This window comes from Saccopteryx leptura, chromosome 5 (genome assembly GCF_036850995.1).
Source record: "Saccopteryx leptura isolate mSacLep1 chromosome 5, mSacLep1_pri_phased_curated, whole genome shotgun sequence".
Classification (NCBI taxonomy): domain Eukaryota; kingdom Metazoa; phylum Chordata; class Mammalia; order Chiroptera; family Emballonuridae; genus Saccopteryx; species Saccopteryx leptura.
Genome location: NC_089507.1, coordinates 27,836,506 through 27,849,152, shown reverse-complemented (window position 1 = coordinate 27,849,152; position 12,647 = coordinate 27,836,506). Strand labels below are relative to the sequence as shown.

General features: G+C 39.9%; 1 protein-coding gene across 1 annotated transcript in view; it reads left to right on the top strand.

The window, feature by feature from the left end:
* TLR1 (toll like receptor 1) overlaps window positions 1–11,133 on the top strand; it is a 51,964-nt gene extending 40,831 nt beyond the window's left edge. Inside the window, exon 5 of the transcript XR_010751500.1 lies at window positions 10,641–11,133. The gene's annotated coding sequence lies outside the window, so the exon portion shown is untranslated. The remainder of the gene's footprint in view (window positions 1–10,640) is intronic.
* Window positions 11,134–12,647: the final 1,514 nt, after the last annotated feature.

Below are 12,647 nucleotides of genomic sequence, written 5' to 3'. Positions count from 1 at the left end.
CTCAGGCTATACCCACAGGAATTTTTGGACCACTTCCCAGTAACACAGTAGGACTCTTATTAGGCAGAAGTGGTTTAACTATGAGAGGATTTTTTTGCTCTCCTTGGAATAATTGATTCTGATTATACAGGGAAAATTAAAGTCATGGCTCACACTCTAAGGAATATAGTTACTATCTCCCCAGTCATGAAGATTGCTCAATTAATCCTTTTACCTCTTTTAAGACAAGGCCATACCCTGTAAAAGGAGCCCCAAGAAAATCAGGGATTTGGCTTCACTGATACTGCCTATTGGATTAAAAAAAATAGGTCAGGAGCGCCCTGATATGAAACTAACAATACAAGGGTGTAAATTTAAAGGACTTTTAGATACTGTACAGCCATGGGTAACTGCGCCATCTGGCCATTCATATGCAGGTACAGGTGCAGGTTCACATTAGATTCGGATAGACGGTAATGAAACTGCAGAGCCAAGAAATGGTGGACCATTAGCTTTAATCCTAGCTTGCACCCGGTGGGCAAGGAATACACACAGTGGGAAAACAATTCCCTTTCCTTCAGGGATCCCAAAGCTACTGACTCATTCGAGTTTTCTAGAATCAAAGGTTTCTAGCTCACCAGCCTTATTCACCTCTGTTTCCCATCTCCTTCTCTCTGCACAAACTGTCTTCTTCTTCAGCACTCCACCATCTTCGCTGCTTCTTCCCTGCAATAACGTGGTCTCCTAGATCCTTCTTCTTCCTTCTTCTTAAAACCTTTTGGAGCAAAACCCCTCCTCCAGCAAACATTAGCATAACCAAGCCCCTCCCCAAGTGTGAAGGTAATTAGTAGTATCACCTGACAGCATCATCACACAGCAGCCATTTTTAACAATAAAAGTGAGCAAAATCAAATAACACAAATTTTACAAACTTATGTGCCCAACAAATACCGGAGCTGCTGTATCTGTTATTGCTGAGCACACTGGCCTTCTTCCTAGCCCACTTATGCAGCAACCACTGAGCTGCAAGGCATAGAGCAAAGTAAATCCCCCCAACAAAGCTCTATTTGTTTACAGTGGGAAGATAAAGGTCATACTGGACTTTTTCAGCCTTATGTGCTCCCTAGATTGCCTGTTAATTTGTGGGGTAGAGATGTTTTGAAAAATATAGGAGCATTACTTGTCAGTCCTAATAATTTAGTCAGTGCTCAAATGCTTGATCAGGAATTTTTTCCCACTAAAGCAGCGGTTGCGACCCACAGGTTGAGAGACCCCTGTGTTTTGGTCGTTCGACCCCCGCCAGGGTCGCGACCCACAGGTTGAGAACCGCTGCACTAAAGGATTAGGGAAAGAACAACGGGGGATTCTCACCCCCATAGAAGTGACACCCAATACCAGAAGGCATGGATTAGGGGATCAAAATTTAGCATAGAGGCCTTGGTAGCTCCTGCTACCCTAATAATACATTGTGCAGACCCCATTACTTAGAAGTCAGGTGATTCTGTTTGGGTAGACCAGTGGCCCCTCTCTCAGGAGAAAAGGTAGCTTCTCAATTGGTACAAGAGCAGTTACAGCTTGGGCACATTGAACCTTCTAATAGCCCATGGAATACGCCTATATTTGTCATTAAAAAGAAATCAGGAAACTGGAGGCTATTACAGGATTTGAGAGCAATAACTAAGACTATGGAAATTATGGGTCTTCTCCAGCCAGGACTCTCCTCTCCTACTGCCATTCCATGGGATTTTCACCTTATTATTATTCACTTGAAGGATTGCTTTTTTACTATTCCTTTAAGCCCACTTGATTGCAAGTGTTTTGCATTCAGTGTTCTTTCACTTAATTTCCAGGCTCCCATGGAGTGACACCAGTGGAGAGTTTTGCCTCAAGGTATGGCTAACAGTCCTACCTTGTGCCAAAAATATGTTGCTCAAACTATCTCTCTGGTATGAAAGCAGCACCCTAAGGCGTACATAATTCATTATATGGATGATATTTTTATTGCTCATCCAGATAAAGACACTGTGCTGACCATTTTGTAACAATTAAAATATTCTTTGAAAGAATCAGGACTTTATATAGCTCCTGAAAAGGTACAGCAGTCCTTGCCTTTCTCTTATTTAGGACAAATTATTGAAGGACGACAAATTCGTTCACCGAAATTAGAAATCAGGATGGATCATTTGCAAACTTTAAATGATTTTTGGAAATTGTTAGGAGACATTAATTGACTTAGACCTTCCTTAAAATTAACTATGGGGGAACTGAAACCACTTTTTGATAATCTTAGAGGTTCAGCTGAACCGGCTTCCCCTTGACAATTTACAGCTGCAGGACAGCAAGCTTTACAGCTTGTATTCAATAAAGGCCTTGCAGCAAGCACAAGTATTGAATAAAATGCATAAATCCTGAAGAACCAATTGCTTTATTAATTTGTCCCTCCAGTTACACTCCAACGGGACTATTGTGGCAAGCTTCAGGACCTACTGAATGGGTTCATTTAGCTGTTACTCCTAAGAAAGTCTATCTCCGTATTTTGATTTTGTTGAGTCCTTGAGTATCAAGGGACACAGGCAACTTTTACAACTTAGAGGTTTTGAGCCTCAACTTATTGTTGTTCCTTTTTCAAAAGATCAACAACAATGGCTCTGGGAAACGTCCACAAAATAGAAAGTTGCTCTTGCAAATTTTACAGGTCAAATTGATTCTCATTACCCAGCTGGTAAAATAGTTCAATTTTTGTTAATTACTACATTTGTCTTTCCTAAAGCAATTATTAATGAGCCCATTCCTGAAGCACCTACAGTCTTTACTGATGGGTCTAGCTTGGGGATAGCAGGCTTAATAATTAATGGACAAGCTTATACTGAAACAGTCACCTTAACATCAGCTCAAAGGGTAGAATTACATGCCATTATTATGGCTTTTCAGCATTTGTCACGTTCCTCCTTTAATTTATATACAGACAACAAATATTATGCTTATGGTTGTTTTCACTATAGAGACTGCTGTCTTGGGAACAGCTGCAGATGAGGAACTATTTCAACAATTTCTCCTTCAAAGACTTTACGTCAACATAAAACTGCATGTTTTATAGGACATATTTGAGCTCATTCTATGCTCCCTGGAGCTTTGGCACGAGGGAATGCTCCTGCTGATCAAGCCACTCAAAAGAAGATTATTGGAGCAACCATGTTAGATCAAGCAATTCAGTCTCATATTATTCATCACCAGAACGCTGCAGCCCTGCGTAAACAGTTTCAACTTTCTCGGGAGGCAGCACGGTAGATTGTTAAATCCTGTCCAAGGTGTCCTAGACTACAATCTGTCCCTTGTTTGGAGTTAACCCTCAAGGACTCCTACCAGGACAACTTTGGCAAATGGATGTTACTCATTACCCTCATTTGACAAATAGTCCTTTGTCCATGTTCCAGTGGATACTTATTCTGGATTTATGGTAGCCTCTGTCAGAACCGGTGAGGCTGCTAAGCATGTTATAGCTCACTGTTTGTATGCATTTTCTATTTTACGATTTCCTAAGATGATTAAACTGACAGTGTTCCTGCATATGTAGGAAAAACATTTAGTACATTTTGTCAGACTTTTGGAATTGGCCTGAGGACAGGTATTCCTAACAATCCTCAGGGTCAAGGCATTGTAGAGTGTGCACATCAAACACTTAAAAGTCAATTAGAAAAAATAAAAAAGGGGGAGTTATACTCTCGAACTCCTGCAAATCCTTTTTTAAATTTATTTTTTAAAATTTTATCTTAATTTATTGGGTGAACATAGATTTTAGTGTCCCCCCGCATACCTCCCCCCTCCCCCTTGCTCCACATCCCCCTTGCCCTCCTCCCCACAACACCCCCCCACCCCTGGTGTTGCTTTTCTGCTCTCATCCCATCCTATCATTCCCTTTCCCTCTGTCTGCTTTCCCTCTGGACCCTTTGATCCGTCCTCTGTCTCTATTCTGTTCCTCAATTCACATTGTTCATTGGATTCCTCAAATGAGTGAAGTCATATGGTATTTTTCTTTCTCTGCCTGGCTTATTTCACTTAACATAATAGTTTCCAGGTCCATTCATGTTGTTGCAAAAAGTAAGATTTCCTTTTTTTCATGGCCCTATAGTATTCCATTGTGTATATGTACCATTGCTTTTTAATCCACTCATCCACTGATGGACACCTGGGCTGTTTCCAGATCTTGGCTATTGTAAACAATGCTGCAATAAACATGGGGGGTGCATTTCTCCTTTTGAATCATTGATGTGGTGTTCTTCGGGTATATTACTAAAAGTGGGATGCTGGGTCAAAAAAGGCAGTTTGATTTTTAATTTTTTGAGGAATCTCCATACTGTTTCCCACAGTGGCTGCACCAGTCTGCATTCCCACAAGCAATGCAGGAGGGTTCCCTTTTCTGCACACCTCTCCAGCACTTATTATGTGTTGTTTTGTTAATGAGCGCCATTCTGACTGGTGTGAGGTGATATCTCATTGTGGGTTTAATTTGCATTTCTCCAATGACTAGTGATGTTGAACATTTTTTTCATCTGCCTATTGGCCATCTGTATGTCCTCTTTGGAGAAGTGTCTATTCATCTCTTTTGCCCATTTTTTGATTGGATTGTTTATCTTCCTGGTGTTGAGTTTTACAAGTTCTTTATAAATTTTGGTTATTAACCCCTTATCAGACATATTGTTGAATATGTTCTCCCATTGTGTGTTTTGCCTTTTTATTTTGTTCATATTGTCTTTAGCTTTGCAAAGCTTTTTAGTTTGATATAGTCCCATTTGTTCATCCTGTCCTTTATTTCCCTTCCCCGTGGAGATAAATCGGCAAATATATTGCTGTGAGTGATGTCGGAGAGCTTACTGCCTATGTTTTCTTCTAGGATGCTTATGGTTTCACGACTTACATTTAAGTCTTTTATCCATTTTGAGCTTATTTTTGTGAATGGTGTAAGTTGGTGGTCTAGTTTCATTTTTTTGCAGGTAGCTGTCCACTTTTCCCAACATCATTTGTTAAAGAGATTATCTTTACTCCATTGTATGCTATTACCACCTTGGCCAAATATCAATTGTCCATAAAGCTACAGGTTTATTTCTGGGTTCTCTGTTCTGTTTCATTGATCTATATGCCTGTTCTAATGCCAGTACCAGGCTGTTTTGAGTACAATGGCCTTATAGTAGATATCAGGAAGCGTAATACCACCCACTTTATTCTTCTTTTCAAGATTGCTGGGGCTATTTGTGTTCTTTTTTGGTTCTACATTAATTTTTGGAATATTTGTTCTATATCTTTGAAGTATGTCATTGGTATTTTAATAGAAATTGCATTGAATTTATAAATTGCTTTGGGTAATATGGACATTTTAATGATGTTTATTCTTCCTAACCATGAACACAGTATATGCTTCCACTTGTTTGTATCTTTCTTGATTTCTTTTATCAATATTTTATGATTTTCCAAGTAAAAATCTTTAACCTCCTTGGTTAAATTTACTCCTAGGTACTTTATTTTGTTGCAATAGTGAAGGGGATTGTTTTCTTAATTTCTTTTTTAGACAGATCATTGTTGGTGTATAAAAATGACTCTGATTTCTGAGTATAGTGTATTAATTTTATATCCTGCCACATTGCTGAATTCATTCATCAGGTCCAGTAGTTTTTTTACTGCAACATTAGGGTTTTCTATGTACAGTATCATATCATCAGCAAATAATGATAGTTTTACTTCTTCATTTCCAATTTGGATGCCTTTTATTTCTTCTTCTTGTCTGATTGCTGTGGCTAGGACTTCCAGAACTATGTTGAATAAGAGTGGTGAAAGGGGGCACTCCTGCCTTGTTCCTGATCTTAAGGGGATTGCTTTTAATTTTTTCCCATTGAGTATGATGTTGGCTGTGGGTCTGTCATAGATGGCCTTTATCATGTTGAGGTATGTTTCCTGTATTCCCACTTTACTGAGAGTTTTGATCATAAATTGGTGCTGGATTTTATCAAATGCTTTTTCTGCATCTATTGATATTATCATGTGAATTTTGTCCTTCCTTTTGTTTATGTAATGAATCACATTGATTTATTTGCAAATTTTATACCAGCCTTGCCTCCCCGGTATAAATCCTACTTTATCATGATCTATGATTTTTTTTAATGTACTGCTGTATTCGATTTGCTAATATTTTGTTGAGAATTTTAGCATCTAAATTCATCAGGGATATTGGCCTATAGTTTTTTTTCTTTGTGTTGTCTTTGCCTGGTTTTGGAATCAGAATTATGCTCGCCTCATAAAAGGAGCTTGGAAGTTTTCCCTCCTCTTGAATTTTTTGAAGTAGCTTGAGAAGGATAGGAGTTAGTTCTTCTTTAAATGATTGGTAGAATTCTCCTGTGAAGCCATCTGGCCCAGGGCTTTTGTTTGTTGAGAGTTTTTGATAACTGTTTCAATCTCATTTGTTGTAATCATCCTATTTAGGTTTTCTGATTCTTCTATATTGATTTTTGAAAGATTATATTTTTTGAGGAATTATTCCATTTTAACTTGGTTGTCTAATTTTTTGGCATACAGTTCTTTATAGTATTTTCTTACAATCCTTTGTATTTCTGCTGTGTCAGTTGTTACTTCTCCACTCTCATTTCTAATTTTATTTATTTGAGTCCTCTCTCTTTTTTTCTTGGTTAATCTGGCTAAGGGTTTATTGATCTTGTTTACCCTTTCAAAGAACCAGCTCTTGGTTTCATTGATCCTCTGTATTGTTTTTTCAGTCTCCATGTCATTTATTTCTGCTCTTATCTTTATTATTTCCTTCCTTCTACTTCCTCTGGGCTTTACTTTCTGTTCTTTTTCTAGTTCTTTTAATTGCAGGGTTAAGTTGTTTATTTGAGCTTTTTCTAGCTTCTTAAGGTATGCCTGTAATGCTATAAACTTCCCTCTCAGGACTGCTTTTGCTGTGTCCCATAAATTTTGAGTTGTTGTATGCTCATTTTCATTTGTTTCAAGAAAATTTTTTATTTCTTCCTTTATCTCATTGTTGACCCATTCGTTATTTAATAACATGCTGTTTAGTTTCCAAGTGTTTGAGTGGTTTTTAGTTTTTCTATTGTAATTGATTTCTAGTTTCATGCCATTGTGGTCAGAATAGATGCTTGATATGATTTCAATCTTCTTGAATTTGTTGAGACTCATTTTATGCCCTAATATGTGGTCTATCCTAGAGAATGTACCATGAGCACTTGAAAAGAATGTATATCCTACTGCTTTAGGGTGAAAGGTTCTGAAGATACTACTAAATCCAGTTGATCTAGTGTGTCCCTTAATTCTGCTGTTTCTTTGTTAATTTTCTTTCTTGAGGATCTATCCAGTGATGTTAGTGAGCCATTGAAATCCCCTACTATTATAGTATTGCTGTTAATCTCGCTCTTTATGTCCATCAAAGTCTGCTTTATATATTTAGGTACTCCTATATTAGGTGCATAGATATTTATAATGGTTATCTCTTCCTGTTGGATTGTTCCTTTTGTCATTATGTAGTGACCTTCTTTATCCCCTACTATAGTCTTTGTTTTAAAGTCTATTTTTTCAGATATAAGTATTGCTACCCCAGGTTTTTTTCATTTCCATTTGCATGAAATATTTTTTTCCATCCTTTTACTTTCAGTCTATATGTATCTTTTGTTTTGAGGTGGATTTCTTGCAGACAGCATATGTACAGGTCCTATTTTCTTATCCATTCAGCTACCCTATTTCTTTTGATTGAAGCATTTAATCCATTTACATTTAAGGTTATTATTGATATGTAGTTGTTTATTGCCATTTTTTTCTTTAAATCTACATTCCTCTTTTACTAGATTTTTTTTCCTTCCCATTTTGTTCTGTCTACAGCAGGCCCCTTAACATTTCTTGCAGCATTGGTTTGGTTGTGATGAATTCCTTGTTTGTTTGTTTTTAATTGGGAAGCTTTTTATTATTCCTTCAATCTTAAATGGTAGCCTTGCTGGATAAAGAAGTCTTGGTTGTAGGTTCTTGTTCTGAATTACTTTGAATATTTCTTGCCATTTCCTTCTGGCCTCAAGTGTTTCTGTTGAGAAGTCGAATGTCATTCTTATGGGGGTTCCTTTGTAGGTGATAGACTGTTTTTCTCTTGCAGCTTTTAGTATTCTTTCTTTATCTCTTAGCTTAGTATTTTGATTATGATGTGTCTTGGTGTGGGTCTCTTTGCGTTCCTTTTTAATGGGGTTCTCTCTGCTTCTTGAATCTGTGTGACTCTTTCCTGCATCTATTTAGGGAAATTTTCAGCTATAATTTCTTCAAACAGGTTCTCTATCCCTTGTTCTTTCTCTTCTTCAGGAACCCCTATTATGCAGATATTGTTTCTCTTCATGTTGTCACAGAGCTCTCTTAGAGTTTCCTCAGACTTTTTTATCCTTTTTTCTGTTTGCTGTTCTGCTTCTGTGCTTTTGATTATCTTGTCCTCCAAGTCACTGATTTGATCCTCTGCCTCATTCAGCCTGCTTTAAATTCCTTCTAGTGTAGTCTTCATTTCTGATATTGTGTTTGTCATTTCTGTCTGGTTCTTTTTTATGATTTCAATGTCCTCTTTGATACTTGTTATCTCTTTATTTATTGTTCAATATATCATTTATTGTTGATTTAAGATCTTTGAGCATCCTAACAATCATTATTTTAAACTCTGCATCCAGTAATTTGGTTATTTCCATCTCACTCAGTTTCTTTTTCTGGGGATTTCTCTTGTTGATTCATTTGGATTGCATTTCTTTGTCTTCTCATTTTGTGTATACACTTTTCCTTTTGGTGTGTTGTTTGTGTAGCTAGCTGAGTCTAGGGTTGGTATTGTCTACTTCCAGTTTTCAGTTGTGTTTTTTCTAGGTCTTCTTGGGTTGGCATCAGCTGTTGTTTGTAATCTGCTATGGACTGCTTATCTGCTATCACTATTCTTTTTGCTCTTTGTGTCAGTGTTTACTATGACTCTGAGGTCGCCTGGGCCCCAGGCGACCAAGAGCAGGATCATGCGTGGGCTGGATTGTGCATAAACTTGAACCTTTGCAGTGGCTTCCAGTACCGCAGGCAGCCTGTGTGAATCTGTTAGGACCACTTCTGCTGTTGCCTGATCCTTTGCCACTGCCAGGGGCAGGCCCACACCACAGGCATGATTGCACATGAGTCTGAACCTGTGCAGCAGCCGTGGCGGCCTCAGCCTCTGCAGGTGGGACTGGTGCAGCCGCTCAGACCACTTCCGCTGTCGCCTGGGCCTCAGCCACTGCCAGGGTTAGGCCCACACCACAGGTGTGATTGTGCGTGAGGTAGGACCTCCGCAGCAGCCACTGTGGCCTCTGCTTTCACCACCAGGCTCACGCACACACAACCACTCGGACTGCCTCCACTATCCTCTGGGACTCCTCAGCCTCCAAGGGTGGGCGGGATTGCACACAAGCTAGGATCTCTGCAGTGGCTGCTGTGGCCCCCAGCTCCATGGGCCAGCCTGTGCGCGCCTATGCTCGACCACCTCCACAGTCTCCCGGGCTCAGCTGCTGGTGAGTTTGTAGGCTTGCTCAGACCTCCACAGTGGCTGCCGTGGCCTCCCCCTTGGCGGGTGGGCCCGCATACTCGCTTGGATTGCCCTGGCTCCTGCAGCTGCACCCCACTGCTGCCGGCCTGCCCACCCTCGGCGAGCACTCAACAGTGTGTGTGTGTGGGGGGGAGGCAGGCAGTGTAGCTCAGACCCCAGCACTCATTACCTGTGTCCCTAACATGCTGTTGCCTCTAAGCACCTCTTTGTTCTAACAGGGGCAGGGGAGCCTCCAGTGGATGGGGTAATTTCTTCCCTTGGTTGGTGTTGCTGCTCTGAGAAAAAATGTTCACTTTAAATTTGGGGCATGATTCAGTCCAGGCATTAGGGTGTCCATCCCTCAAAGTGTCTCCCCCTGTGCCTCCAAGACCACACTCTCCCCTGGCAAATCCAGTCCTCCCAGCGCTCTCCGCTCTCGAAGCCCCGGGCAGGTGGCTGTGAGCAAGGCTCTCCGTACAGTCCCTTTAATACAGAGCCTGGGTCAGAGAGTTCTGTCTCCTTCTCTCAAACAGTATCTAGGCTCCTTTCTCAGCCAAAAACAGTCTGTTTGCCCCTTCCAGGCTTCAGGGCTCTAGGCTGGGACTCCAGTTCTGGGGCTGAGGACCTACAACCACAACTTTCCGGGCACTCCTCCTCACCACAAGAGTTCCTCCAGGCCGCCACTTGCTCCCAGGAGCAGGACAGCCCTTTTCGCATCTTCGCCTTTCCTACTAGTCTCAATGTTGGTTCTTTGGTGGTCCTTGGCTGTAGAATCCTTGTTTAGTCCAAAGTTGGTCTTTCCAGCTGACTGTTCTCAAAATTAAGTTGTAATCCACTTTGATTCTGGGATGTGGGAATTGGAACGTCCACCTACTCCATGGCCATCTTGTCTCTCCCCTGCAAATGATCTTTATCATGCTTTTTTTACTTTAAATTTTTTGAATGCTGATATACTGGGCCATTCAGCAGTCAAAAGACTCTGGCATCCAACAAGGAAAGCCTTCTCTGAAGTGCAATGGAAGGACCTGCTCACAGGAATCTGGCAAGGGCCAGACCCTGTTCTCTTATGGGGCCGAGAATATGTTTGTGTTTTTCCTAGGTCTGCTGAGGCTCTTCTGTGGGTTTCTGAATGTCTGGTGAGATGCCATGAATCCGGAGAAAGATATGACCACCAGATTCAAGAGACTTCGCCTCCACCCCAGCTGCCAGGCCAGAAGCACCTACCGTCAGCAACCTCCAACCTGGAGGCAGTTGAAGAAGCTGATGACAGAAGGGGAAGAGATGCTTAGGACACATGGAAAGGAAATAACCCTGGACAATTTATTTTTGGCTATGTTACCTGTGGTGACTTGTCAGTCTGTCTCCGAATTGGAAACTAGGAAATCAGATGAGTGCAAATCTCAGCACACAAATTAAAAAGAAAAAAGAAAAGGAGGACATGTGGGAGACTGCAAGTGGCAAAGCCTTTGTAAGTTTGAGGCTTAGCAAAAGGCTAAGTCCCCCCCCCCCCCACTCCTCCATATTGGCTATAAAGCTGAGTATTTGCACTTATCCCAACCTCCCACTTCACTTGCTTGATTAAGTTGCTAAAGGCTAAGTTTTTCTCCACACCTCCATGTTTGCTGTGATGCTAAATTGTTTCTACTGTCCTATCCTCCATGTCCCTTGGAGAGACTGGAAGTAGTTTCCTTTTTATTCTTTGTTTTGTGAAGTTAAAATATTATGTATGGTGGGGGTTTTCTGCACTTGGGAGAATTCTTGAGTTGACTTGAAATGTGACTTTATTTTAATGATCTCTTTGATTTGCTAATGACCTCACTTTAACCTATAAATAAAGCAGGTAGGGGGGTGGAGTCTCACTCTTTGCAAGCTATCTTCTTCATTGCAGAGAGTCATCTCTTTTAAGCCTATTTTCTTAAATCTGCACCGTTCCCACTCAGGACCTAGAATTACTAGCTGCAGTGGTTCGTGGCAGTGGATGACACTTAAATGCATATTAAAAGTGAAATAAGCCAATCTAAAAAAGCTACAAACTGTATGATTCCAAATATATGACATTCTGGAAAAGACAAAACTGTGAAGACAATAAAAACATCAGTGGGTATGCTCACGCAAGTGTGTGTGGTGTGTGTGTGTGTGTGTGTGTGTGTGTGTGTAAAAAGTGGCATATCACAGAGATTTTTTAGGGTGGTAAAAATCTTCTGTGTTATACTATAATGATGAATATATGCCATTATACATTAGTCCAAACTCATAGAATGTACAAAACCAAGAGTGGACTATATGCAATACAAACTATGGACTTTGTATGATAGTGATGTGTCTGTGTAGGTCTATTGATTATAACAAACATATCACTCTGGTGGAGGATGTTGACAATGGATGAAGCTATGCATATATGAAGGTGAGGGAATATGGGGAAAAAAAATCTCTGTATCTTCCTTTCAATTTTGCTGTGAATCATATACTTCCCTAAAAATATAAAGTCTTTAAAAAAATTACATTCTTGCCTGACCTGTGGTGGCATGGTGGATAAAGTATTGACTTGGAATGCTGAGGTCTCTGGTTCAAAACCCTGGGCTTGTCCATTCAAGGTACATACAATAAGCAATCAATGAACAAATAAAGTGAAGCAACTATGACTTGATACTTCTTGTTCTCTCCCCTCTTCTCTCTGTAAAATCAATCAATAAAATTAAGAAAAAATTAAAAAATTATATTCTTTTTTCCTAAATTGAATTTATTGGGGTGACATTGGTTAATAAAATTATGCAGGTTTCAGATGTACAATTCTATAATAAATCACTTGTACATTGTATTCAATGACACCTAATACATTCAATTTAAAAACAAATAAATTAATAAAAAATTTTAAAAATTACTTTCAATTTTCTTAATGCCTTCATACTGTCAAAAGAGAATATAAGAAAGGATGTGGACTATATCCTAGCAATAAAATTCCTAAGCTGAACTAAGAGAGAGGCACTTCTGCCAACTATTATATTTCTCCTCTTTGCTTCAGTGATGGAGATATGGCACAATAACTGTCTGGGAAATCTATGAGCCAAGCTCTGAGATCAAGTTCAAAGGCTCAATATACATGTTG